Source organism: Artemia sp. Qi Xiang Cuo, chromosome 19 (genome assembly GCF_049724085.1).
Source record: "Artemia sp. Qi Xiang Cuo chromosome 19, ASM4972408v1, whole genome shotgun sequence".
In the NCBI taxonomy this organism is placed as follows: Eukaryota; Metazoa; Arthropoda; class Branchiopoda; order Anostraca; family Artemiidae; genus Artemia; species Artemia sp. Qi Xiang Cuo.
Window position 1 is genome coordinate 29,648,346 of NC_142812.1, and position 27,918 is coordinate 29,676,263.

A 27,918-nucleotide genomic window follows, 5' to 3' on the forward strand; every position below is an offset into this window, starting at 1 on the left:
ACCCTAAATTCGGCCGTAATAAGCTGGAGAAGTTTTAAAACGCAAATTATTGTCCAAATTCTAATCTGTAATAGTAGAAAGGCCTCAGGAGGTCCTGACCCTACACCATATATGGGCATAGAGTCCCTAGGGAGAACACCTGTGCTGTCAGTTCGACGGGGGCACCAAATATGGGCATAGAGTCCCTAGGGGAAATGGATTTCTGAAAAATTGATTGCGTAATCGATTGGGAATTTTATTGATCCGATAACGGGAAACAAATCACGTGTCTCCTTCTAAACCAATCAGAATGGTTTTTGTCACTGAGAATGAAAAAACAGGATTTTTCTCACTTTGATGTATTTTCAAGGAGAATTGTCTCTGGGGAAAGTTTATTAATGTCTTTGATGTATTTTCAAGGAGAATTGTCTCCGGGCGAAGTTTATTAATGTCTTTGGTGTTCGTCCAGGAAAATTGTTTCCGGGCGAAGTTTATTAATGTCTTTGGTGTTCGTCCAGGAGAATTGTTTCTGGGCGAAGTTTATTAATGTCTTTGGTGTTCGTCCAAGAGAATTGTTTCCGGGTGAAGTTTATTAATGTCTGACAGATGATGTCAAGGTTGATTGATTTGTCATGAAAGGGGAATTATCTCCGGGCAAATGTTTTGATCTTAGAGATGAAGAGATTAACGCGGGAAAGGGTTTCATAGGAATTTCAAAATAGGACAGCGCAGGGATGTCAAAACAAAAGGAACACGCAGAAATTACGTTTAGGGTTATTTGGGCGAAACCGTTTTAGACATTTTAGGGAATTATTTCGGCGAAACAGTTAGAGACATTTTAAAAGATGTGAGGTCCCCTACCTCAACCCCAAAGGGCTCCGATCCCCTTACCCCAACCCCGAAGGAAGCCGCCGGCCCCCAAAGGTCCCCAGGGCTCCCAAAGGACCACCCGGCCCCCAAGGGCCCTCCGGACCCCCAAAGGCCCCCCCGGGCCCCCAAAGAGTCCCCTCCCCATTTTTTAATACTTTTTAAGGCTTTATTATATCTTTTCTTTTAAGGCTTTATTATATCTTTTCAGAACAAGTTGTTTTCTTAATGTCCATCCTAAACCTATTTTACAAATTGAAGTACCCATCCTTTTCACCCACAACTTTACTATACTGCCCTTTTGAATGCTCCAACACCAAGCAATACTTTTCAAAGGGCATTTCAGAACAAGTTCTTTTCTTAATGTCCATCCTAAACCCATTTTTACAAGTTGAAGTACCCATCCTTTTCACCCACAAATTTACTTTACAGCTTTTTGAGTGCCCCAACACCAGGCAATACTTTTCAAAGGGCATTTCACAATAAGTTCTTTTTTAATGTCCCTCCTAAACCCATTTTACAACTTGAAGAACCAATCCATTTCACCCACAACTTTACTTTACAGCTTTTGAATTCTCCAACACCAAGCAATACTTTTCAAAGGGCATTTCAGAACAAGTTCTTTTCATAATGCCCATCCTAAACCCATTTTACAAGTTGAAGTACCCATCCTTTTCACCCACAACTTTACTATACTGCTTCTTGAATTCTCCAACACCCAGCAATACTTTTCAAAAGGCATTTCAGAACAAGTTATTTTCATAATGTCCTTCCTAAACCCATTTTACAAGTTGAAGTACCCATCCTTTTCACCCACAAATTTACTTTACAGCTTTTTGAGTGCCCCAACACCAAGCAATACTTTCCTAAAGGCTTTATTATATCTTTTCAGAACAAGTCCTTCCTAAACCAATTTTACAAGTTGAAGTAGTTATCTTTTTCACCACAACTTTACTTTGCGACTTTTTTGCACACCCCAAGATCAAGCAATACTTTTCAAAAGGCTTTATTATATCTTTTCAGAACAGATTCTTTTCTTAATATCCTTCTTAAACCAATTTTACAAATTCTAAATTTTTCCTTAGTAGATAGAAAAAGCTATATCATAGTTGTGAATATTTTCTCGAAAGATAAGCAGTTCTATTTCAATTTTAAATTTTCTCAATGAAGAGAAGAAAAGTTCAAGTTCTCTTCTGAATGTTACCAAAGAACACACTTCAATTCTAATTTCTCCAGAGAAAATAAAAATCTTCCACTTCAGTTTTAAGTTCCCCAAAGACATAAAGAAATTTAAAGTTCTATTCAAAATTTTTCCGTAGTACATAGAAAAAGCTATATCATAGTTGTGAATATTTTCTCGAAAGATAAGCAGTTCTATTTCAATTTTAAATTTTCCCAATGAAGTGAAGAAAAGTTCAAGTTCTTTTCTGAATTTTCTCAATGAAAAAGGAATTAGTTTTTAGTCAATTCTATTTTTCTAAATAATATAAAAAATTTCCACTTCGGTTCAGATTTTTCTCAAAGGGATGAAAAAATGTAAAATACTGTTCCAAATTTTTCATAGAAGATAGAAAAGTTCAAGTTCTCTTCAAAATTTTACCAAAGAACACAATTCAATTCTAATTTCTCCAGAGAAAATAAAAATCTTCGACTTCAGTTTTAAGTTCATCAAAGACATAAAGAACTTTAAACTTCTATTGTAAATTTATCTGTAGTACACAGAAAAAGCTGTATACTGGATGCGAATGTTGTCACGGACAACAAAAAAAGTTCTACGTCAATTTTCAATTTCCTCAACAAAGCCAAAGAAATTTCAAGATTTATCCTGAATTTTCTCATTAACAAATAAGATGTTTACTGAGTTTTTCCGTTCTTCAAGGCACCATACAAATTTTCCACTTCAGTTCAGATCTATCTCAAATAGATTAAAAATTTTAAATACTCTTCCAAATTTTTCACAGAAGATAAAAAAGTTCAAGTTCTCTTCTGAATTTTACCAAAGAACACACTTCAATTGTAATTTCTCCAGAGAAAATAAAAATCTTCCACTTCAGTTCTCTATTTCACAAAGACATAAAGAAATTTAAAGTTCAATTCTAAATTTTTCCGTAGTAGATAGAAAAAGCTATACTATAGTTGTGAATATTTTCCCGGAAGATAAAAAGTTCTAGTTCAATTTTTAATTTTCTCAACGAAGTGAAGAAAAGTTCAAGTTCTATTCTGAATTTTCTCAATGAAAAAGAAATTAGTTATTGATCATTTCTATTTTTCCAAATAATATAAAAATTTTCCACTTTAGTTCAGATCTGTCTCGAAGAGATGAAAAATTTAAAATACTGTTCCAATTTTTTCACAGAAGATAAAAAAGTTCAAGTTCTCTTCTACATTTTACCAAAGAACACAATTCAATTCTAATTTCTGCAGAGAAAACAAAAATCTTCCACTTCAGTTCTCTATTTCACAAAGACATAAAGAAATTTAAAGTTCAATTCTAAATTTTTCGGTGGAAGATAGAAAAAGTAATACCATGCTTGTGAATATTTTCCCGGAAGATAAAAAGTTCTGGTTCAATTTAAATTTTCTCAACTAAGTGAAGAAAAGTTCGAGTTCTCTTCTGAATTTTACCAAAGAACAAAATTCAATTCTAATTTCTCCAGAGAAAATAAAATCTTCCACTTCAGTTTTAAGTTCCCCAAAGACATGAAGAAATTTAAAGTTCTATTCTAAATTTTTTCCGTAGTAAATAGAAAAAGCTATACAATAGTTATGAATATATTCCCGGAAGATAAAAAGTTCTAGTTCAATTTTTAATTTTCTCAATAAAGTGAAGAAAAGTTCAAGTTCTATTCTGAATTCTCACAATGAAATAGAAATTATTTATTGATCATTTCTATTTTTCCAAATAATATGAAAATTTTCCACTTCAGTTCAGATCTGTCTCGAAGAGATAAACAAATTTAAAATACTGTTCCAAATTTTTCAGAGAAGATAGAAAAGCTCAAGCTCTCTTCTGAATTTTACCAAGGAACACGATTCAATTTTAATTTCTCCAGAGAAAACAAAACTTTTCCACTTCAGATCTTTATTTCACAAAGATATAAAGAAATTTAAAGTACAATTCTATATTTTTCGATGGAAGATAGAAAAAGTAATACCATACTTGTGAATATTTTCACGGAAGATAAAAAGTTATGTTTCAATTTAAATTTTCTCAACGAAGTGAAGAAAAGTTCAAGTTCTCTTCTGAATTTTACCAAAGAACACACTTCAATTCTAATTTCTCCAGAGAAAATAAAAATCTTCCACTTCAGTTTTAAGTTCCCCAAAGACATAAAAAAATTTAAAGTTCTATTCTAAATTTTTTCCGTAGTAGATAAAAAAAGCTATACCATAGTTGTGAATATTTTCCCGAAAGATAAAAAGTTCTAGTTAAATTTTTAATTTTCTCAACAAAGTGAAGAAAAATTCAAGTTATACTCTGAATTTTCTCAATGAAAACTAAATTAGTTATTCATCATTTCTATTTTTCCAAATAATATAAAAATTTTCCACTTTAGTTCAGATTTTTCTCAAATAGATGAAAAATTTAAAATACCGTTCCAAATTTTTCCCATAAGATAAAAAAGTTCAAGTTCACTTCTGAATTTTACCAAAGAACACAATTCAATTCTAATTTCTCCAGAGAAAATAAAAATCTTCCACTTAAGTTCTTTATTTTACAAAGACATAAAGAAATTTTAAGTTCAATCTAAATTTTTCGGTGGAAGATAGAAAAAGTAATACCATACTTGTGAATATTTTCCCGGAAGATAAAAAGTTCTAGTTCAATTTATAATTTTCTCAACGAAGTGAAGAAAAGTTCAAGTTCTATTCTGAATTTTCTCAATGAAAAAGAAATTAGTTATTGATTATTTCTATTTTTCAAATAATATAAAAATTTTCCACTTTAGTTCAGATCTGTCTCGAAGAGATGAAAAATTTAAAATACTGTTCCAAATTTTTCACAGAAGATAAAAAAGTTCAAGTTTTCTTCTGAATTTTACCAAAGAGCACAAATCAATTCTAATTTCTCCAGAGAAAATAAAAATCTTCCACTTCAGTTCTTTATTTCACATAGACATAAAGAAATTTAAAGTTCAAATCTAAATTTTTCGATGGAAGATAAAAAAAGTAATACCATACTAGTGAATATTTTCCCGGAAAATAAAAAGTTCTAGTTCAATTTAAAATTTTCTCAACGAAGTGAAGAAAAGTTCAATTTCTCTTCTGAACTTTACCAAAGAACACACTTCAATTCTAATTTCTCCAGAGAAAATAAAAATCTTCCACTTCAGTTTTAAGTTCCCCAAAGACACAAAGAAATTTAAAGTTCTATTCTAAATTTTTTCCGTAGTAAATAGAAAAAGCTATACCATAGTTGTGAATATTTTCCAGGAAGATAAAAAGTTCTAGTTCAATTTTTAGTTTTCTCAACGAAGTGAAGAAAAGTTCAAGTTCTATTCTGAATTTTCTCAATGAAAAAGAAATTAGTTATTGATCATTTCTATTTTTCCAAATAATATAAAAATTTTCCACTTTAGTTCAGATCTGTCTCGAAGAGATGAAAATTTTTAAAACTGTTCCAAATTTTTCACAGAAGATAAAAAAGTTCAAGTTCTCTTCTGAATTTTACCAAAGAACAAACTTCAATTCAAATTTCTCCAGAGAAAATAAAAATCTTCCACTTCAGTTCTTTATTTCACAAAGTCATAAAGAAAATATTCACAAGTATGGTATTACTTTTTCTATCTTCCACCGAAAAATTTAGAATTGAACTTTAAATTTCTTTATGTCTTTGTGAAATAAAGAACTGAAGTGGAAGATTTTTATTTTCTCTGGAGAAATTAGAATGGAATTGTGTTCTTTGGCAAAATTAAGAAGAGAACTTGAACTTTTTTATCTTCTGTGAAAAATTTGGAACAGTATTTTAAATTTTTCATCTCTTCGAGACAGATCTGAACTAAAGTGGAAAATTTTTATATTATTTAAAAAAATAGAAATGATCAATAACTAATTTCTTTTTCATTGATAAAATTCAGAAGAGAACTAGGACTTTTCTTCACTACTTTGATAAAATTTAAAGTTTAAATATAGCTTTTTATATTCCGGGAAAATATTCACACGTATGGTACTACTTTTTATATCTTCCAGAAAAAAATTAAGAATTGAACTATAAATTTCTTTATTTCTTTGTGAAATAAAGAACTGAAGTGGAAGATTTTTATTTTCTCCGGAGAAATTAGAATTGAATTGTGTTTTTTGGTAAAATTCAGAAGAGAACTTGAACTTTTTTATCTTCTCTGAAAAATTTGGAACAGTATTTTAAACTTTTCATCTCTTTGAGACAGATCTGAACTAAAGTGGACAATTTTCATATTATTTGGAAAAATAGAAATGATCTATAACTAATTTCTTTTTCATTGAGAAAATTCAGAATAGAACTTGAACTGTTCTTCACTTCATTGAGAAAATTAAAAATTGAACTAGAACTTCTTATCTTCAGGAAAAATATTCAGAACTATGGTATAGCTTTTTCTATTTACTACTGAAAAAATTTAGAATAGAAGTTTAAATTTCTTTATGTCTTTAGGGAACTTAAAACTGAAGTGGAAGATTTTATTTTCTCTGGAAAATTTAGAATTGATTTGTGTTCTATGGTGAAGTTCAGAGGAGAACTTGAATATTTCTTCAGTTAGTTGAGAAAATTTAAATTTAATCATAAATTTGTATCTTCCAGAAAAATATTCACAAGTATAGTATTACTTTTTCTATCTTCCACCAAAAAATATAGAATTGAACTTTAAATTTCTTTATCTTTGTGAAATAGAGAACTGAAGTGGAAGATTTTTGTTTTCTCTGGAGAAATTAGAATTGAATTGTGTTCTTTGGTAAAATTCAGAAGAGAACTTGAAATTTTTTATCTTCTGTGAAAAATTTGGAACAGTACTTTAAATTTTTCATCTCTTCGAGACAGATCTGAACTAAAGTGGAAAACTTTTATATTATTTGTAAAAATAGAAATGATCAATAACTAATTTCTTTTTTATTGAGAAAATTCAGAATAGAACTTGAACTTTTCTTCACTTCGTTGAGAAAATTATAAATTGAACTAGAAATTTTTATCTTCCGGGAAAATATTCACAACTATGGTATAGCTTTTTCTATCTACTACGGAAAAATTTAGAATTGAACTTTAAATTTCTTTATGTCTTTGTGAAATAGAGAACTGAAGTGGAAGATTTTTATTTTCTCTGGAGAAATTACAATTGAAGTGTGTTCTTTGGTAAAATTCAGAAGAGAACTTGAACTTTTTTATCTTCTGTGAAAAAATTTGGAATAGTATTTAAAATTTTTCATCTCTTTGAGATAGATCTGAACTGAAGTGGAAAATTTTTATATTATTTGGAAAAATAGAAATGATCAATAACTAATTTCTTTTTCATTGAGAAAATTCAGAATAGAACTTGAACTTTCCTTGACTTCGTTGAGAAAATTGAAAATTGAACTAGAACTTTTTGTCTTCCGGGAAAATATTCACAACTATGGTACAGCTTTTTCTATCTACTACAGATAAATTTAAAATAGAACTTTAAAGTTCTTTATGTCTATGGTGAGCTTAAAACTGAAGGGGAAGATTTTTATTTTCTCTGGAGAAATTAGAATTGAATTGTGTTCTTTGGTAAAATTTTGAAGAGAACTTGAACTTTTCTATCTTCTATGAAAAATTTGGAACAGTATTTTAAATTTTTTCATCCCTTTGAGAAAAATCTGAACCGAAGTGGAAAAATTTTATATTATTTGGAAAAATAGAATTGATTAATAACTAATTTCTTTTTCATTGAGAAACTTCAGAAGAGAACTTGAACTTTTCTTCGCTTCATTGGGAAAATTTCAAATTGAAATAGAACTGCTTATCTTTCGAGAAAATATTCACAACTATGATATAGCTTTTTCTATTTACTACGGAACAATTTAGAATAGAACTTTAAATTTCTTTATGTCTTTGTGGAACTTAAAACCGAAGTGAAAGATTTTTATTTTCTCTGGAGAAATTACAATTGAAGTTTGTTCTTTGGTAAAATTCAGAAGAGAACTTGAAATTTTCTTCACTACATTGAGAAAATTTCAAATTGAAATTGAACTGCATATCTTTCGAGAAAATATTCACAAGTATGATATAGCTTTTTCTATTTACTAAGTAAAAATTTAGAATTTGTAAAATTGGTTTAAGAAGGATATTAAGAAAAGAATCTGTTCTGAAAAGATATAATAAAGCCTTTTGAAAAGTATTGCTTGATCTTGGGGTGTGCAAAAAAGTCGCAAAGTAAAGTTGTGGTGAAAAAGATAACTACTTCAACTTGTAAAATTGGTTTATGAAGGACTTGTTCTGAAAAGATATAATAAAGCCTTTTGGAAAGTATTGCTTGGTGTTGGGGCACTCAAAAAGCTGTAAAGTAAATTTGTGGGTGAAAAGGATGGGTACTTCAACTTGTAAAATGGGTTTAGGAAGGACATTATGAAAATAACTTGTTCTGAAATGCCTTTTGAAAAGTATTGCTGGGTGTTGGAGCATTTAAGAAGCAGTATAGTAAAGTTTTGGGTGAAAAGGATGGGTACTTCAACTTGTAAAATGGGTTTAGGATGGAAATTATGAAAAGAACTTGTTCTGAAATGCCCTTTGAAAATTATTGCTTAGTGTTGGAGCATTCAAAAGATGTAAAGTAAAGTTGTGGGTGAAATGGATGGGTTGTTCAAGCTGTAAAATAGGTTTAGGAGGGACATTAAAAAAAGAACTTATTGTGAAATGCCCTTTGAAAAGTATTGCCTGGTGTTGGGGCACTCAAAAAGCTGTAAAGTAAATTTGTGGGTGAAAAGGATGGGTACTTCAAATTGTAAAAATGGGTTTAGGATGGACATTATGAAAAGAACTTGTTCTGAAATGCCCTTTGAAAAGTATTGCTTGGTGTTGGAGCATTCAAAAGGCAGTATAGTAAAGTTGTGGGTGAGAAGGATGGGTACTTCAACTTGTAAAATGGGTTTAGGATGGACATTAAGAAAATAACTTGTTCTGAAAAGATATAATAAAGCCTTAAAAGAAAAGATATAATAAAGCCTTAAAAAAGTATTAAAAAATGGGGAAGGGACTCTTTGGGGGCCCGGGGGGCCTTTGGGGGGCCGGGGGGCCCTTGGGGGCCGGGTGGTCCTTTGGGAGCCCGGAGGACCTTTGGGGGCCAGGGGCTTCCTTCGGGGTTGGGGTAGGGGGATCGGAGCCCTTTGGGGTTGGGGTAGGGGACCTCACATCTTTTAAAATGTCTCTAACTGTTTCGCCCACATAATTCCCTAAAATGTCTAAAACGGTTTCGCCCAAATAACCCTAAACGTAATTTCTGCGTGTTCCTTTTGTTTTGACATCCCTGCGATGTCATATTTTGAAATTCCTATGAAACCCTTTCCCACGTTAATCTCTTCATCTCTAAGATCAAAATATTTGCCCGGAGATAATTCCCCTTTCATGACAAATCAATCAACCTTGACATCATCTGTCAGACATTAATAAACTTCACCCGGAAACAATTCTCTTGGACGAACACCAAAGACATTAATAAACTTCGCCCAGAAACAATTCTCCTGGACGAACACCAAAGACATTAATAAACTTCGCCCGGAAACAATTTTCCTGGACGAACACCAAAGACATTAATAAACTTCGCCTGGATACAATTCTCCTTGAAAATACATCAAAGACATTAATAAACTTCGCCCGGAAACAATTTTCCTGGACGAACACCAAAGACATTAATAAACTTCGCCCGGAGACAATTCTCCTTGAAAATACATCAAAGTGAGAAAAATCCTGTTTTTTTCATTCTCAGTGACAAAAATCATTCTGATTGGCTTAGAAGGAGACACGTGATTTGTTTCCCGCTATCGAATCAATAAAATTCCCAATCGATTACGCAATCAATTTCTCAGAAATCCATTTCCCCTAGGGACTCTATGCCCATATATGGTGCCCCCGTCGAACTGACAGCACAGGTGTTCTCCCTAAGGACTCTATGCCCATATATGGTGTAGGATCACGAGCTCATGAGGCCTTTCTACTTGTAATAAATATTTCTTATATATATCATATATAAACACTAAAAAAAAATTTTGAACGAGTTGTGAATTAAAGTGCAATTCATGCGTATCTGCATATTCTTGGATCATTTGTAATTGTCTTGGCGTTATCGTCAATTCTTGTAATTCAGTTACTTCCTGTCTTACACCTTGTGTTTTACTCTTTTGATAAATAATCCAAGCTTTTACACGTGTAAATAAACTTACACATACTCTGCCCTTTATACACCCTACTAAAAATATTTCACTGAATTGAATGCTTTCCTCCCTTATTACTTTCAGTGTAACTTCTGCTTGACTAAGGGCTATTTCTTGTTCTTGCTTGATATCTTTCGGCATTTGGGCCCAACTAATAGGTTCTTTAAAATTCTTTTTCCAATTTTCTATTAGATGCTTACTACCTTTTTTTGAAAAAATTTCTAATTTGCCTCGTAAAATTGTTTTATTTGTAATGGAGTTAATTTATTGATGTTTTCTTCTGATCTTTGTTTTTTTTTCTCTTTTAAGAATAAAATTTGTATCTTTGTGCCATAGAATACATTCTGACATTGTCGATATAATTAGTGGAAAATTTGGTATTTCTCTGTCTTGAACACAAGTTCCATCTAGCGTAACATTATTTGAAACCAACACTTCGGATAAGCTTACTTTTATAATTCCTTCAGTTGTTTCTGAAGGTTTAGAGATTTCCCAATGGCATGTTTTTTGAATGCCTTGTCGATTTTCTAGAATTATGTTTTCCCAGCAAAATTAACTATTCCCATTCTTTGTCCTTTTTAGTCCTTTTTTGGTCAGTTCTAGTTTAAAAATACCATTTTCTAAAATGTCCATGACCCAAATTTTTTCTAGAGAAATTATTCTTTCTCCTTTGTTTTCTACTAATACATACGCTGAAGTTGATGTCATGGTGATTATTACCCCCTATGGGCCCCTGTTGCCATAGGAAAAGCTTGATACATTGTAAATACGCTCTTTTTCTGAACCAGGGGTATTTTTACATTTATTCGGATGTTTCCCGCTAATAGAAAATAAGATGCTTTTAATAGCTTAGCATACAAGCTTAAGGGGTCGATCGGGTCTTACCCCGAAGGTAATTCATAATACCCTTCCTTTAATACAAAATACTCTATGTTTTGCAAGATCTCTTAACTCCTTTGGAGGCAACAGAAGTTTCGGAATCTGTCCTAACTCTGATAACTCTAATACTCTTTGAACTTCTATTGTATAGTCACTTAAAATTTGTAGATGTGTCATTAGCTCTAACATGCCCCTAAATACTCTCTATATAACGGCTTATCTTATTTACTTTCATTAATCAGTAAATTCTCTATTCTACTAAATAAATTATAAATTTCCCCTAGAGTCCAATTTAAACTGGAGATTTTTTAATTCTGTGCTAGCCATAACGATTTTTTTTTCTTTTTCGATATGAAAATATGTTTTGCTCGATATTTTTGTCTTTTTTTTTCTTCCGGGATATTGTCATGTATTATTTCTAAATAATATTTTTGTATATCGTCGACAGCTATCTTCGTTTTATTTCTTTATTCTATTTGTGATTGAAAATTAACATTAGTACCGTGTCTTATCACATGCATTATCTCTTCTACTTGTCTGTTTATTGCTTCCAATTTTGCAAGCACCGATTGCTCGAAGCTATGGGATATATTTGCAATCCTTTCATATCTGGCTTTTCGCAAAATTACTTATTCTTCTCGGTTACTAGTTTTCAACAAAAAGGCATCGATTGTCTTTTGATAAGCGTCCTTTTTTAACATTAGGATATCTAGCATCTTTTGTAAATGTTCTAAGTCTATTTCAAATATGAGTTGCCAGTAATTTTCTATAGTTCTCACCTGGCGTATTTGCACTATAATTCCTCCATTAACCACTTGTACTTTCTCGCCCTCTAATTTTTTTTTTGTCATCTTAGCATTTTTTCTCAAAAATAATAGCGATAAAATAGCCCACCAGTAAAAATTCAACATTGTCTATAAAAAAAGAATTGATATTACCCTATGTCCCTCCGTTTTCTTGTAAAGGTTTTTTTTCCTCCCCGCAATATGCTGTCTTACGCTTTATAGGGCTCTCCAGCATATTAGGGGTTTTAAACAAAAGTTTGGAAAATAAGTTCGTAGCCCTGATAATTCATTGGTTACTATTTTCCCATTATCTTTGTATACTGTTTTCATTAACGGATCCAGACTGTGTATCACTCCACAGGAGTGATTTGAAAGCCTGAGTATCCATTTTATATTACTTTTTTGAAACATCTCTATAAGTTTCTTTTAATCTGCTTGTTTTTTTAAAACTTGTAACAATTCCTTGTTTTCTTTCGTTATTTTTGTGTTGGTTTTTACCACCCCCTTTAATTTTTGCAAAAAGTTGATATTAGGATATTTTCCTACCTCTGATATGATTTGTATTAACACGGTTAACATACCTTCTTTTGAAAAGCCTTTTGTCACCACGGGGTGGCGTTTATTGGCTTTAATGAACTTGTTTAAACCCTCTTTGTCGCGTATAGGTGTTGAGAATTCATGCGTCATGTCCTAGAAATTTATTTTTTCACGTAAAATTACTATGCTTTTCTTATTGAATGTTTTCCCTCAAATTGTGTGTTTTCCATCACAGACACATATTCCTTGTCTATAGTATTTCACCAAAAAAATAGTGCCTAGTACGTGCCAAAATTTGTTTTGCGATTTGGGTTATCAGTGCCCATTGCGGTTTCCCTGTAATCTCTTATATTATTCGAGTATGGTATTGATCCTCAGTTCAATTTTTGCCTTGGTTCTATATAGTAATTGAGTGCAATTTGTCCCTTTCATGATATTTTGACTAAAACCCTGTTCTAAAGGTTTATGGGTTTAGTGCACAGATAGAGTGACGACGTCCTATTAATTTTTTTTTCTAGGACGTAGAACTCTACCCGAACATTCAGCACAAACCTCCTTCAAAAGTTGACCTTTATTTCTGATATCCATTTGGTTAGCTTGGTGGATCCCCCCAATGAAAAGACATTTAGCAGTGTTTTTAAATGCCAATGGTCCTGTCATTTGGTGTCTTTCACCTGCAATTTCCTCGCCCTGATTATTTATGTTAATGGTGTTTCTGTCCTTATTTGGTAAGTATTAATTTGTTATATCTTCTACTATTCATAACTAGATTACAGCTAGCTTGTACATGTCGCGACTTAATGTAAACTCTTGCTGTTTTTCCCATTATAATTATTTCAAAATTATTCAAAAACAATTTTTTTCAGATTCGATTGAAAGTGCCACCTCAGAGAGTCAAAGGTCCTTCGCATCTACTTAACAACGAGAGATCAGCAGTGATTGAGCTCAATTCCAAATTTACCGGCTTCTAATGACCCTATTTCAGTAGGACATCCTCCTTCCTTTTTTTATAATTACTCCCCAAATTATTTTTTTCTTATATGCATATCAAAAGAATCGCCCTTTCATGCTGATTCTAAATATGTCTAATTCAATTAGTTTCACTACACCCATTAAAAGTTACGAGTCACCTATTAACGCCCTGTGTAATTGTTTCCGTGATAAGGTTCCTGTTGGCTTCCTAGGCACAATCTATTTGTCTACTAATTGGGATATAAGGGACTATTGGCTTCACTCTATTTGATTTCTACTATCAGACCGTATTTATTTGATATATTATGAAGGAAATTTTGACATTATTAAATATAGATATTTCTTTAGAGGCTCTTTACTCGTTTTATTTTTATTTAATTTATATTTTTTTCCTTTATCATTATTTTATTCAAATATTAATCGGCAGGGAGCTACGCTTGTTCTCCCTTTCTACATTCCTGGTCCGAATTCTGGACTCCAAATTTTTGTTTCTCTTCTTTATAATATTTGCAAGTTTTCCGTGGTCTCTATAGTGTGGTTAACAAGGTTCTGAATTCGAGCACTGTTTTGTTGCCTCGTCAAATATCTTTAAAATTTGTTTCTCATGACGTTTGGCCTTTTTCATAAGTGATTTAGCTACTTGTGCTGCTGAAGAAGGAACTTGTTGCTGTCCTTCTGGTTTCTTTACATTTCTCCACAATTTCTCTCTTAAGGAGGGTTTTCTTAAGGATGGCCCAGGTTTAGTTATATCTGTTTCTGTAGAAGAATTATTGGTGTCACATTCTGTTAGCTCGCGTCTGGTAGATGGTGTTTGTTCCAAAAGCCATTTTTGTGTTAAGACTGTAGGTGAGTTTAATGTATGAAAATATGATAATTCATTGGTTCATCCCAATTTTTCTTCCTCTTTGGATTTCACCTTTGGTTTATAACGTTTTAAACCCTTATGTTGTGTTTGAGGCTCTTCATTGCTAGTATCCAATGAGCATCGAATATTTCCCTTTTTCACTTGTTTGTTGTGGGGATTTTGTAGCCAAGACTGGGCTAAATACTCCTTCCACTCCTCCCAACCGTTGCGGTCGTTAAAAAGGTCATAAAATTCATATGGTCATCTGATTCTTCTTGTATTTCACAGCGGGCGGGCTTTTCAGTTGATACTATTTAGCCCTTTTCCTTTTGCTTCACTCTGTGGGCTACAGAGCTACTGGCTTGGTTGTCTCTTATTTTTTAGATATATTCAGATATCTTTCAGCAGATCTTTCGACTCTAGGAGTTCAAATATAAGATGATAGATGTCGATTTCTATGCTCTGTGTGCAAGTATAGTTGGCTAGGTTCTTGACTGATAGTGGGATTTTGTGGTGTTTGAAGTATATTAAAAGTTTAGAAAGCAAGGTATGTTGTGCAGACGTCAGCATATTACATTCAAATAGGCAATGGTCAATTGTTTCATTATTCATATTACAATGCCTGCAAAGAGGGGACAGGGGAATTGAACCACTTGAATTAGAAATCTTATATGAGAATGCAAGGAAATTTAGTCCATTTGTTCCAGAACGAATTCTATGATAAATTTTAGAAAGATACTTATTGGGAAAGGGGGAAAGGATAGGATTAATCTTATTAAAATTAATATCTGATAGCCTCCATCGGTAAATATCTCTAATTGGGATTGGTCTCCCACTTGGCTGGCAATATCTATAGCATTTTTTGCTATTTCATCAACCTGATGATTACCACTTATGCCAGAGTGGCTAGGAATGTACTGAAAGTAAGTGTTTATACCACTTGAAGCAAGATTATCAATAATACTGAGGCAATGATAAGTGTCAATGTCCAACTTATATTGAGGAGCTGAGGCCAGCAACTCAAGGCTTGATAAAGAGTCGGAATAGATGATAATATTATTCAAATTTTCAATCAAAGATTGGTTTTGCTTCAGGTGTTCTAATGCCATGATTATGGCATTTAACTCAGCAGACATTATAGATAAATTATTAAATAATCTCTCGCCCATTGCAATTTTCAGGTGAGGAAGGAAAACACCACTTGCAACCTTCTCATTCATTTTTGACCCATCAACAAACATTTGGAATTGATTTTTATAGGTAATTGTATTAAGTTCTGCAAATTTTTTCTGAACAAAAGCAATGGGGGTTAAATCTTTATTCCATTTTGAAAATCCAGTATTTACTATGGGAAATGACCAATTCCATGGAGGGGATTCGGGGAAAGTAGGTGCAATAGACTTTGCTGGTACAGGGAACTTCTTTTGAATATTGGCATACTCATCTGCAATACCTCTATACATGGCTGGATTTCTTAACCAATTATGTAATGTGTGTGAGCTATTTGATTCAATTTTTGTAAGATGTTTTATCAAGAGAAAGCTACGTCTATCCCTTATTGTTGTTAATCCACTCTCCATAAGCAGGAACTTGGTGCTTGTGGGTTTCCTAAGACCAAATATGAGACGTATTATATCATTTTGTGTTGTTTCAATTTTTTGCATCTGGGTCTTTGCACATGCACCATATACAATGAGCCCAGAGTCAATATGGGGTCTTATATGTGATTTATAAAACTGGAGTAAGGTTTTCTCCTTACAACCCCAGGGTGTGGAAAGAAGTCTTTTTAGTATATTTCCTTTTCTATAACATTTTTTATTGTGTTTGAAATGTGGAGGTGGAAATTAAGTTTTTGGTCAAGCATGAGACCTAGGTAATTAATATTATTATCTTCTGGAATAGTTGTTTTATTTAGAGTTAGTTTTGCATTAACATGGTTTCGCTTCCTGTGAAATTGGATTATTTTTGACTTGGTGGGTGCAATGGGTAAATCTGAATGTTGAGAGAATTTTTCAAACTGGAAAAGTGACTTTTGCAGATTTGACTGTGCTATCTGAAAGGTGTTGCCAGATGACCATAGCACCAGATCATCAGCAAATTGTAGATTCGTGTGGGGTAGGTTCATGTCCCAGAGATATAGGGCAAATAGGAGGCAACTGAGGACTGCTCCCTGAGGGAGGCCGGTGGATCTTGTCTTGTGGGGTGACGAGGCTGAACCAACACAAACAATGAAACTTCGCACTTCTATGAAGGATTTAATAAAGGATACTAGCTTGGGAGGTACTCCAAGGTTTGCAAGTTTATTTAAAAGGATTTGGTGGTTCACATTGTCATATGCTCCTTCAAAATCAAGGAAAGCTGCCACTAGGATATTATTTTTTGAGAAAGATTCATTTATTGCATTTGTTAGCAAAATGAAAGCATCTGTTGAGGAGTGGTATTTCCTGAATCCAGTTTGAGTGTGTGGGATCATGTTATTTTTCTCAACAAACCAGAGGAGTCTGTGATAAATCATTTTCTCCATTATTTTCCCCATCACAGGTGTAATCATTATGGGCCTATAAGACTCAGGGTTATCTTTTGGTTTATTTTTCTTTAGGATTGGTAGGAGGGACGAACATTTCCATATATTGGGGAACCTAGAGGATGCCCAAGCGTGATTATAACAATTTAGCAGTTCTTGTTTGTATGAAGGTGTGAGATTCTTTATCCATGTAGGGTGTATATTGTCATAGCTGCTGCTAGTTTTGGACCTAATATGATGTATTGCATTATTCAATTCCTGGATTGAAAATGGATTAGTTATGTACTCGGATCCTGGGCGTGGTTGGTAACTAGGGTTCATAGGAATTGTGGACAGATTGCTTTGATTGTTTGATGTTAGCTTATTAACAAAAAGAGTTGCAAATAGGTTAGCCTTTTCAATATCATTGTCATAATGGGTATTATTATGTATAAGCTCATACAGGAGTGGGTTGGTAGAAGTCTTTTTACCAAATATGTGTATTATTAATTTATGTATAATTTTATCTTGAGTTTCTATTTTTAGATTATTTTAAACATTATTAAATTTTTTATATTTATAATATTTTATTTTACTTTTTAGATTATATTCTGATTGTAATTTTTTTAAATATGTAGTAGGTGTTGGTTTTTTTATGAATTCTGTCCTAGCTGCCTTTTTTATCTTCCATTTATTTAGGCACTCATTTGTCCACCATGCTTTAGGAATTTGTTTAGGGAATGTATTCTTAGGTGTTGTCCTGGGGATAGCATGATTAGCTTTATTTATTAGTAAAGATGTCAAGGCTTCAGCATGTGTTTCAACTGTTGTGTTAGAAATGCATGAACTTTGGGTGAAACTTGTAATTTCATCATTTAGCTTATTTTGGAAAATAGACCAATTTGCTTTAGTGTTGATATATTTGGAGGTATGAGATGAAGTTTCAGCAGGTTCATTTAGGGAGCAAACTATAGCAAAGTGGTCTGTACACAGATTATCAATTTTATTTATGTAAATTTTGTTCAAAAAATTTAAAGACACAATTTGTAGGTCAATTGTGGAGAATTTGGCACTTTTGGGGTTAAAATATGTATTTAGGTTTGGAGGGGAAGCAACAGCTAATTCATTATTATTTGAAGTCATATGCTCAATAAATTTACCAGCTTTATTTGCTGGTTTATTCCCCCACAAAAGGCTGTGGGCATTGAAATCACCACAAATAATGATGTTTTTTAACATATTAGAATTATTTATATAATTAAAGAAATCCTTGGCATCTGAAGTTTGGCCATTAGGCCATTAGGCCATAAAAGCTTATTATGTAGGTTTTTAAATTATTCAGCCAAACACTTATACCAATTACATCAACATCATTTTCAAAATCTGGAAAATTGATGCCACAAAATTTTATATTATTATTAACTAATAAAGCTACACCACCTCCTTTTCTCTCTGAAGATCTATCCTTTCTCAGGATAGTGTATCCCAGAGACTTAATTTGTTGATTTTGGGTTAAATGAGTTTCCTGGAGGCAAGCAATATTAATGGAATTATTATTCATAAATGATATTAGTTCATTTAGCTTATTTTCTGTGAGTGATCTTACATTCCATTGGAGTATTGATAAATGTTGTGTTGTTGATTTATTCTTCATATGACTGTGTATCAATGCTCAGCTTTGTTAAAAGTAAAGCAAGATCTTTTTTTGCTTGAATGAGCATATCATCTGGGATGTAGATTTTTGCCAATTCTGCAATAATTTTTGTTTTCTGTAGTTGATGTATGTTCATGGCCTGAACTGCATTACAGTTTAGAATGAATAAGCATATATTTGGGGATTTTTTTGGTAGTGCATCCTGTTTGTTGGTTAAGGGATTGATTCCTGGTAGTGTACAGCTATAAGCAGAGATCCATCACGGTTAATGTTAAGAGAGAACATTGATTTTAGCAATTTAAAAATTGCAACTCTTATTGCAGTGATCATTTTTATTTCAAAGGGGGTAGTGGGAGTAATTTTAAGGTAAATTCCTAAGTTTTTGGAGGGAGGATCTTGGGCAGGGAGAGGGGAAATGCTTTTAATTGGGGAGATTTTTTTCCTTTTTTTTAGAGCTTCTAGAGAGGACCTCTTGAAACCCATTATCATCATTTATGGTTGCATTAGGACCTACAGCTATCATTGTCCTATTCTCCGAATTGGAGCCATCATTAGAACTTTCAGATAATGTGCTTGACCTGGATCTGGATCTTGGATCTGGGGGGACGTTTTTTTTTTGGAGGACATCTGAACATTGCCTAATGGAAAAATATTTAAAAACAAAAATAAAAAAAAAAAAAGAAGGGAAAATAGATGATATCAAACCCTCAGCACAATACTATGGGAAGGATAAACACCACAGTATAGCCCTGAGGATGACTTGAGCAGGATAGGTTTGGTACAACTACTGATTAGAAGCGATAATAATCAAGAAAATATATTTCGATTTTCTTGTACGGTTGCTGTTGTTGTTGTTTTGATGTATACTGGTGAAATTGTTTTCTCCATTTCTTCGTCTGAAGTAATAGGCTCTGATTTCCATGGTTTTGAAAAAATCCTTTTTCATTCTATTATAGTGTACTAATTCTTCTTTTTCATTACACCGGTGCCTTATAACATAAATTAAGCTAGTCTGTAGAAATTTTGTAATCCTGTAGGGACCGTCCAACTTCGGTTTTAACTTTTTTGTCCCTTCTAGATTGGTTTTGTATACATAGACCAAATCTCGTAAACAGTAATTTGTCTTATTTTTGCTTGTTCTGTCATATTTTTATTTTTGTTCTGTTTTCGCATCTTCCAAATTGTCTTTTACTTGTTCCATAGCTTTTTTCATTTGCATCACCATTTCTGGTTTATATTGGTCTAGGTTGTAATATATTATATCATTTTGTATCTCATCTAAACAAATTCTGGAATTTCTTAGATGTTGTAAAAAAATGACATTTCTTTTAAAGAACGTGAAAAAGCCGCATTTACTGCAAAGACTACGAATGGTAAATGTTCATCCCAATTTTCATTTTCCTCTCTTGCATGTATCCCCAGCATGTAAGCTAATTCCCCGTGTTTGCGTTCAACCTTTCCATTAGCGGATGCAATATAAGACGAGGTAAACCATCGTTTTACCCCCCGATATTCCGTGATTTCGTCTAAGAATGTGGCTCTAAAACATGGCCCATTGTCACTAAGTAAAACTCTAGGAAAAATTCCGTGTTCCAAAAAGAGGCGGTTTACTAAAATTTTCGCAATGGTCTTTGTCTTTTCGTCTTTAATTGGAAAAGCGTATAAATATGAGTTGAAATGGTCAACTATGGTTAGTACACACCTGTTTCCTTTCCTGGAAACTGGTAAACTTCCTCCTGTTCCCCAATTGTCTATTGACATTAATTCTCCTACCTTTGAAGGGGTGGGGTATAGGCCTAATCCAGCCCTAGGGGTCTTTGGTGGCGACTTTTGTTTGGCACACTCTTGGCAGCTTCGTATGAAAGCTTTTACTTTTGAGTACATTTTTGGAAAATAAAAATTTCCTAAAGTTTTCACCTCTCCCATGTGACAGCCAATAGTTGCGTGTGCCATCTGTAAAATTTCCCCTTCCAGTGATTTTGGAATTAGTGGAATAATTTTTAAGTCATTTTTTATATATTCTTGCGATGGTCTGAAATATCTTACCAAAAGATTTTTACGTTCATCTAGATCTAAATTATATAAGTCTTTCAAAATATGTTTAAAGTGCTCTGGCAGTTCCGTTCCTTTTGATAAAAAGGATTTCATCGCTAAACAAAAATCATCTTTATCTTAATGATTCGAAATATTTTCATTCGATAGTATTTCTACCCCTTCCAATTCGTTCTGGATGGTTGTTATAAAATTTTCTTCCGTATCCGGATTTCGTGATAAACAGTCTGGTAAAATGTTTGTACGGCCCTTTATATATATTAGGGTATATGAATATGCTTGTAGACGTAGTATCCACCGTGTCAGCCGTGCTGAAGTATTTTGCATCGTATGTAGTCAAATTGGTGATTTTTGGTCTATGCGTAAAATAAATTTGTTTTCCAAGTAAAAATTGTCGAAAATATTCTGTAAAAACTACAACTGCTAGGCATTCTCTTTCAACCGTCGACTATTTTCTTTCTGCCACCGTCAGTGCCCTGCTGGCGTATTGGACTATTGATTCTAAACCTTCCGAATTTATGTTTAATAATATGGCTCCAATACCGTACCCTCACGCATCTATTTGTAAACAGAAGTATTGTGACAAATCTGGTAGTTTAAGCATTGGTGCCTGTAATAATTGCCTTTTATTTTATCCAGAGCTTGTTTTGCGTCCGCTGGACATTCAAATTTACCTGATTTTTTCAAAAGGTTTGTCACAGGTTGCGCTATTGTTGCATAATTTTTAATATATCGTCTGAAATAGATTAACAAACCACAAACTGATCAGCAGCTTTTTTTGTCTTTAGGAGGCTATAAATTTTCTATGACTGTAAATTTTCCTGGATTTGGTGAAATAGTACCTTGGTTTATCAGATGTCCAAGAAAAACTAGTTCTGACACTACTAATTTTAACTTTTCTGGTTTTAATTTTAAGCCTGATTTTTCAAATTTTTTCAGTATTTTTCTAAGTCCGACCAGGTTTTCATTAAACAAAATTACATCATCTAAATAAGCCAAGGTATCTTTTTTCCTTCCTGGTTCGTTATCTTTTAACACCAAATTCATTAGTCGACTAAAACAATTTGGACTAAATGATAAGCCAAAAGGCATACGTTCAAATGTGAACTTTCTTCCATCGTCTATGATTACTGTTGCTTTATGCTTTGTTTCTTGATCTAAAGCTATTTGCCAATATCCTGCTATTAAGTCAAAACTAGTGTAGTATTTTGTACCTCCTAGCGAATCTAAAATCGTACCAATTCTTGGTAATTTCATCACGTCTTTTACCGTGACGGCATTTAGCGCTCTAAAATCTATACATAACCTCCAGGTGTTACCTTGACTATTACTAGTGGAAAACACCAATCGCTAACACTTTCTTTAATTATACCCTGTTGTTCCATTTCCTTTATTTGGCCGTCCAGCCACGGTTTTAAATGATAAGGTGTTTTATACGGTGACTTTTTAATTGGAGAGCCCTCTGTTGATATTTTGTGCGTGATTAAATGAGTTAATCCGTAATCCGCTTTGTGTCTTGCAAAAGTCTATCTAAAACGCCAAAGAAAAAATTACACTCGGGTTTTCACGTTTTCCGGTAAATTTTCCAAATTAAACTGTTTTAAAAAATCAGTTTTCGACATTCCATACTTCTCTGGTGGTTGTGGTTTTGATGAAAATATTTGCTCTTAGCTAGTGAAATTTACGCTAAATTCTGGACTGTTTAGAGATTTTATTTCTGAATTTGAAATCTTTTCCACTGACCCAAGTTCTATTTGGTTCAGTTTTACTTTATTATTACTTAAATTTGTTAGTTTTAAATATGTGCTACCATTTTCAATTTTAATAACTTGATTCTCCACGAAAATCGTGGGGTATTCTTTTAGGGTGTATCCTCTTATCATGGCCTCCATTGTTTTAACCTTTCTTTCTTTTGTATTTAATGTCGCTAGAATTTGAGCTGTTGTTACCCCTTGTATTGTGACTTTTCCGATTATTTTTAGGTTATAATTAGAATCGTTACTTTTCTTATCTGTTGATATACAAATTTACCTCTTAGTTTCATTTGCCTGGCTTATGGCTATTGCATCAGTTATGGGTTCCCATATGATCCCGTATTTCCTAATAGCATCTACTCTTAGAATACAAGGAAATGGTAGCTGCTTGCATATTATCACCGTTACTGTTATTTCTTTATACCCTGTGCTAAATTTTAATGGACATTCCCCCAAAATTGTCAGCTTGTGCCCTGTTGCTGGTGTCAGGGTATTCTGGCATCTGCTTACGCGATTTTTGACACTAGGAGGAAACCTCTTAAAAACTTCCTCTCGAATAAATGATCTAGATGCACCCGTATCTAGTAAACATGGTAAATTTTGAAAACACTCAATTTTAAACCATCACAAAATAGGTAGACTATTATTCTTTGCATTTGTATCACAACATTCTAAACTATATAGGGGTCTTTGCAAGGAAACAGCTCTGTCGACCCTTAAAGGCTGGTTTCTCCATATAAAAGCCCACTCTTTGACCAAAAATTTCTGGGGTTATCCCAGTTTTCTTCAGCATTGCTATTTTGACCCTGGGTATTGGTAACCGTTTGCCTCCGAGGCCTAACTTCAGGAATATTATTAGGTGTTTGCCAAGTACTATTTGTTCCCAGCCTTCCTAAATTTCTGCCCCCCCCCTTGCGATCTGAACTGGTGTCTTGTCCTGTACGTCTGACTTTCTTTGCGTATTCTATGCCAGCAATCTGCTGCATAGTGGTTTGGTTTGCTACAATAGTAGCAATTAAATTTTCTCTTCAATTGTTTGTTGCTTTTCTGGTTACTTCTAAATATTTTTGATCTGTCATTGTTGGTTCCCCAATTATCTGTCTTTGGTGGAGGCGTGTGTCCATATTTTCTATAGTTATTAGCTGCTAATCTCTCAAGGTCGTGGAATCTGTCAACTTCTTACCTTGATAGTAACCCTCGGCCTCCGCTGCCCCGTTTTGGTTCAATATTTGGCTTTTAAAAGTTCACCCGCTTCTGTCCCCTTTCATATTTTATACTTTCTTGGGCTCCTGTGTTATTTATCGACATCTGATCAAACTTTTTCATAGCCTCGTCAATTTTTACCTCTGTTTCGACTAGTATTATAGCCTGCTCTAAATTTTACGGTTCCCGTGATAATATTAGTCTCAATAGCTTTTTTGATAAACCTTGGGTAAAAGTATGTAATTGTAGTTTCTGTACTGTCTCGTCATTTCCGCCTTTCTACAATTGTAAGCATAAAGATCTACAAATTTTGTCGGCATATTCCCTGATACTAGTTGAGGTATTGAATGTAACTACCTCTGTTCTTAGCCTCTCGGAGATGCTTGTCTCTATGAACCTTGTTTTAAAAGATTCAATTAGAGTACTGATGTCCTTGGGCTCTTTTTCCTTAATTGCCTCAAAATGTTTAAGTGCGCTTCCCTTTAATCTGGCTGCAACGCATTGCTCTTTGACCTTATCCTCAAAAGCTTCAGTTAGTTCGTCAAAAATTTTCAATTTTTCGATAAGCTTATCTACATCTGAAATTCCCGCGTATTCGGGTATAATTTTTGCAATTTCAAGTACCTTTGATAGGCAAGCCGTTTTTTCCTCTGGTAAAGCCATTTTATTTCAATCTACTATTTTTATCTAGCCCTCTCGACCCAGTTTTTCCAACGGCCAAAAGTTGTGGCAAGGTGTATTTTTATTGTATTTGAGTGATGTAGTGGTAGATGCCTTTATTCTTCCTTTATAGGGGAGATAAACTCTGGCCCTAAGGTATTTAAACACCTGACTAATGAGGCGTACCAGCTGGGTATGTTCGAGGGACTAAAGGTAGATTGTAGAGAGGTTGGCTATAATACAATACTTTTATTTATCTAACATATACCGGTACAAGGTATAATAATATATATATTTCCACTGGGACTGGTGGTTCCAGGGAGACAACAAGTATCAGAAATTTGCAATAAGATATAATACAATAAAATACTTAGACACTTACAATAATACGACAATATTCCAAAGTATTTCTAAATCCATGGACCAGAGGTCATTCCGACATAAAGTTAGTATCAGTCCACCCCTTCCCATAAAATGTATCTTTTATACATTTCTATCAACCACACCTTCCTGGACCCAACCGACGCAATAGCTAGGAAGTGGTGATTTCTCAATTTTTCGTTAAGCAGAAACTTGGCAGGATATATTCCTTATCTTAATAAAAAGTGGTATTTCGAAACTTTGTATTTGCGTCTTAATATATTTTTACTAAATTCCAAATTGACTTAATTAGAAGGCTTTACCACAGATTTCAAAAAAATTAAGATTCAGAGCTAGGGCATTTTACTTAAACAAAATATAAAGAATTTACAGAATCAAGATTTAAAAACAGAAAGTCACAGAAGAAATTTTATTTCTCGATAACCAATGTAAGCTCCAGTTCTTAGAAGATAAAGATCTGTCTGTCCAAGTTGGAAAGGAAAAGAATATTCAAACTCGTGTTTCGAAATCAGGATTTCTTGTATTATTTCCCAAAAATTACGAAAGTTACGAAAATTTTTATTAGGTTGTTAGAAGTAATGGGGAGGGTATGGATACGAGCTAGATAATACTCCTAACACCATCCAGAACTTTCCCGACTGCAAAATGATGTACAAAGTATGTTTATTAATGAGACAAAGATATTCAGCCAGAAATTTGGATAATTGTGAAAATTTTCGGAAAATTTAACTGTTTTAAGATTTGAGCCTGAGACTCTACGGTTGGTTGGTGTGTTAGTAAACGCAGCTAACAAACCATTGACAATAGCTTGTTCTTAAGAATACATTTTAAACCAAGAAGAAAAAATATATATTTACTAGGGAAATAAATATATTTAGGCATCCTCTGGTATCTTGGAATTTTTAAAAAGTTAGAAACATGGGAATAGAATTTTCCAAAAAGTCACAAACATGCAAAAGGAATTTTCAGAAAGTCAGAGACAGGGGACAGAATTTTACAATTTGTAAATTTCATGTATTTCTGACTTTTTGAAAGATTCTGTTTGCATGTTTCTGACTTTTCATAAATGCAAGCGGTTTCATGCATGCATGAAACATGCATGAATTCTAACAAAATGTATTTCAGCCTTAGTGTTTATATACTTCACGTATGTAAAAAGTCTCATATGCTAAAAATAAATGAATCTATACCCTATGTATGTTATTACTCTGCATTGTGCTTAATTACAAGTTTCTTGACGATGCTTATCATTGAAATTTCACAATTCAGGTTTAGCTAAGACCCTGGTTGGGTTTTCTTCAAAACTACTAAAATTTCCATTTATTTTGACAACTCCCTCCTTAGACGGTTTACCTTCAGAAAATTCACGCGCATAATATTGTCCTAAATTGAGACACCCTCATTTGTAAAACTATCAATTTAATCAAAATCCCCTCTCCATCATACTTTTCATAATTATGTGAAGGTATTAGGCCTTCGCAGAGACAAATTGACTCTAACACACTCATTTGAGAACTTCAACCTTTCTTACTCCCTTCTTACTCATCAAACCACACATTTTTTATTGACTTTGATGAAGGCTAGTCTTCTGGGAGAGTTCGCTAATAGAGCCTTCATCTTTGAGATATTCAAATGGCAAGACAGGAAGGCTGAGAATCAGAACGTGACTTTATGGTATAAAAGCCTCTTAACTTATCTAATTCCTTCCTTATTTCTCGTACGTATTTATCTTTCGGGTCTATATCTGTTATGTATGAATTAGCACCATTGCATATGGTTCTTTTTCATTATGTTTGAAGATTTCAGTGTTCTCTTTGGAACTTGCTGATGCTGATGCGAAAGGCTTGAAGCCCATTAGTCCTAACAACCTTATTAGATAAAACCAAGGATTTTGAACACGGTACTTATCAACAAAACACCAGAGTACACTAGCCAGGATTTCAGGGAAATTTAGGTGATTCTCAGCAAAACAAAATGTGATATTTTTTTTCTGGAGATGCCATTTAGCTACCTTGAGGTGAAATTCTTGGCAAAAGGATTTCTATGCTTGGGTTAGGACAATACTTTAGTAAATAACACTTAGGTTGCTGGGATTTCTTATTCTACAATTCAAAGAAGTTTTTGGATATATATTTCATGACTAAACGGTAATCTTGTTATAAAGACCCTTTGAGAGATTACAAAAATATGACGAAAATCTAAAATGAAAATTTCAAAATTTGTAATTAAGTTTCCATATCTATGACCATGAAACTGTGTAAATGTCTCTTTAATCTGTGAAAATTAAATTTAAAAAAAATAGGTTTTTTCAACTGAAAGTAAGGAGCAACATTAAAACTTAAAACGGACAGAAATTGTTAACATATAAGAGAAGATTTGCCACCTCGTCAATACCTCGCTCTTTACGTTAAATTTCGATTTTGTTCCAATTCCAATTCTTTAAGAATGACCCTTGAATCACAAAGGCCATTAATTAGAATATATAGCTCTTTTGAAAGTACTAAAAAAACGTTAGTGTAAAGAGTGAGGTATTGACGAGGTGGCAAATCCACTCATATACATAATAATTTATGCTTGTTTTGAGTTCTAATATTGCTCCTTACCAGTGTCATTACTAGCCAAAATGTTTGGGGTGGGGGGAACAAGAGATTTTACCGACAGGTTGGTCATTTTTACCGACCGTTTTTTTGTCAATAATTAGCATAATGTCCGTTTCGAATACAATACAATCATATCACTATTTTAATGCTGATTATTTAACCATACGGAAAGTTGTGGCATCATCTATAAAGCCACGGTAGAAGTCGGTAAAACTCCTGCGTTTACCGACCAAATTCAAAATTTCCGTAGATGACATGTCAGTATTTTTTGGTCTTTATTGAACTGAACAAAGAATTTCAACGTCAGAAAAATCGTGGCACAAAGCGCACCGATTTTAACAAATATTTTTTTTACCAAGTGACCAAAAACATTGGAGGGGGGCCGTCCCCCCTCCCCCCATATTTGACGGCCCTGTTCCTTACTTTCGGTTGAAAAACCATGTTTTTTTTTAATTTAATTTTTGATCTTTTTTTTAAATAATGCTGGAAAATCCGGCACCCCTTTCATGGAAAATTATCACTCCCTATGAAAAGATCCTCCCACGGAAACCCCTCCCCCAAAAAAATCCCCTCTGAAAACGTCTGTATATTTCCCTATAACCAGTACTCTATATAAACAACAGGCAAAGTTCATAGCTTGCAGCCCTTCCCCTGGGAACTCTGAAGGAATGAATCGTATCTCAGAATTTTGATCTGGTGACTTTGGGAAAAAATGAGCATGGGAGGGGCCCAGTTGTTTTTGGTCACTTAAAAATGATACTAGAACTTTTAATTTCAGTTAAAAAGAGCCCTCTCGCGACATTCTAGGACCACTGGGTCAATACGATGACCCCAAGGAAAAAAACAACAAACAAATAAACATGCATCCATTATCTTTCTATGATAATGGAT

General features: G+C 33.3%; 1 protein-coding gene across 3 annotated transcripts in view; it reads right to left on the bottom strand.

The window, feature by feature from the left end:
- Positions 1-27,918, bottom strand: part of LOC148940708 (tRNA (guanine-N(7)-)-methyltransferase) — a 102,813-nt gene that overhangs the window by 61,825 nt on the left and 13,070 nt on the right. The gene's annotated exons all lie outside the window — the stretch shown is intronic.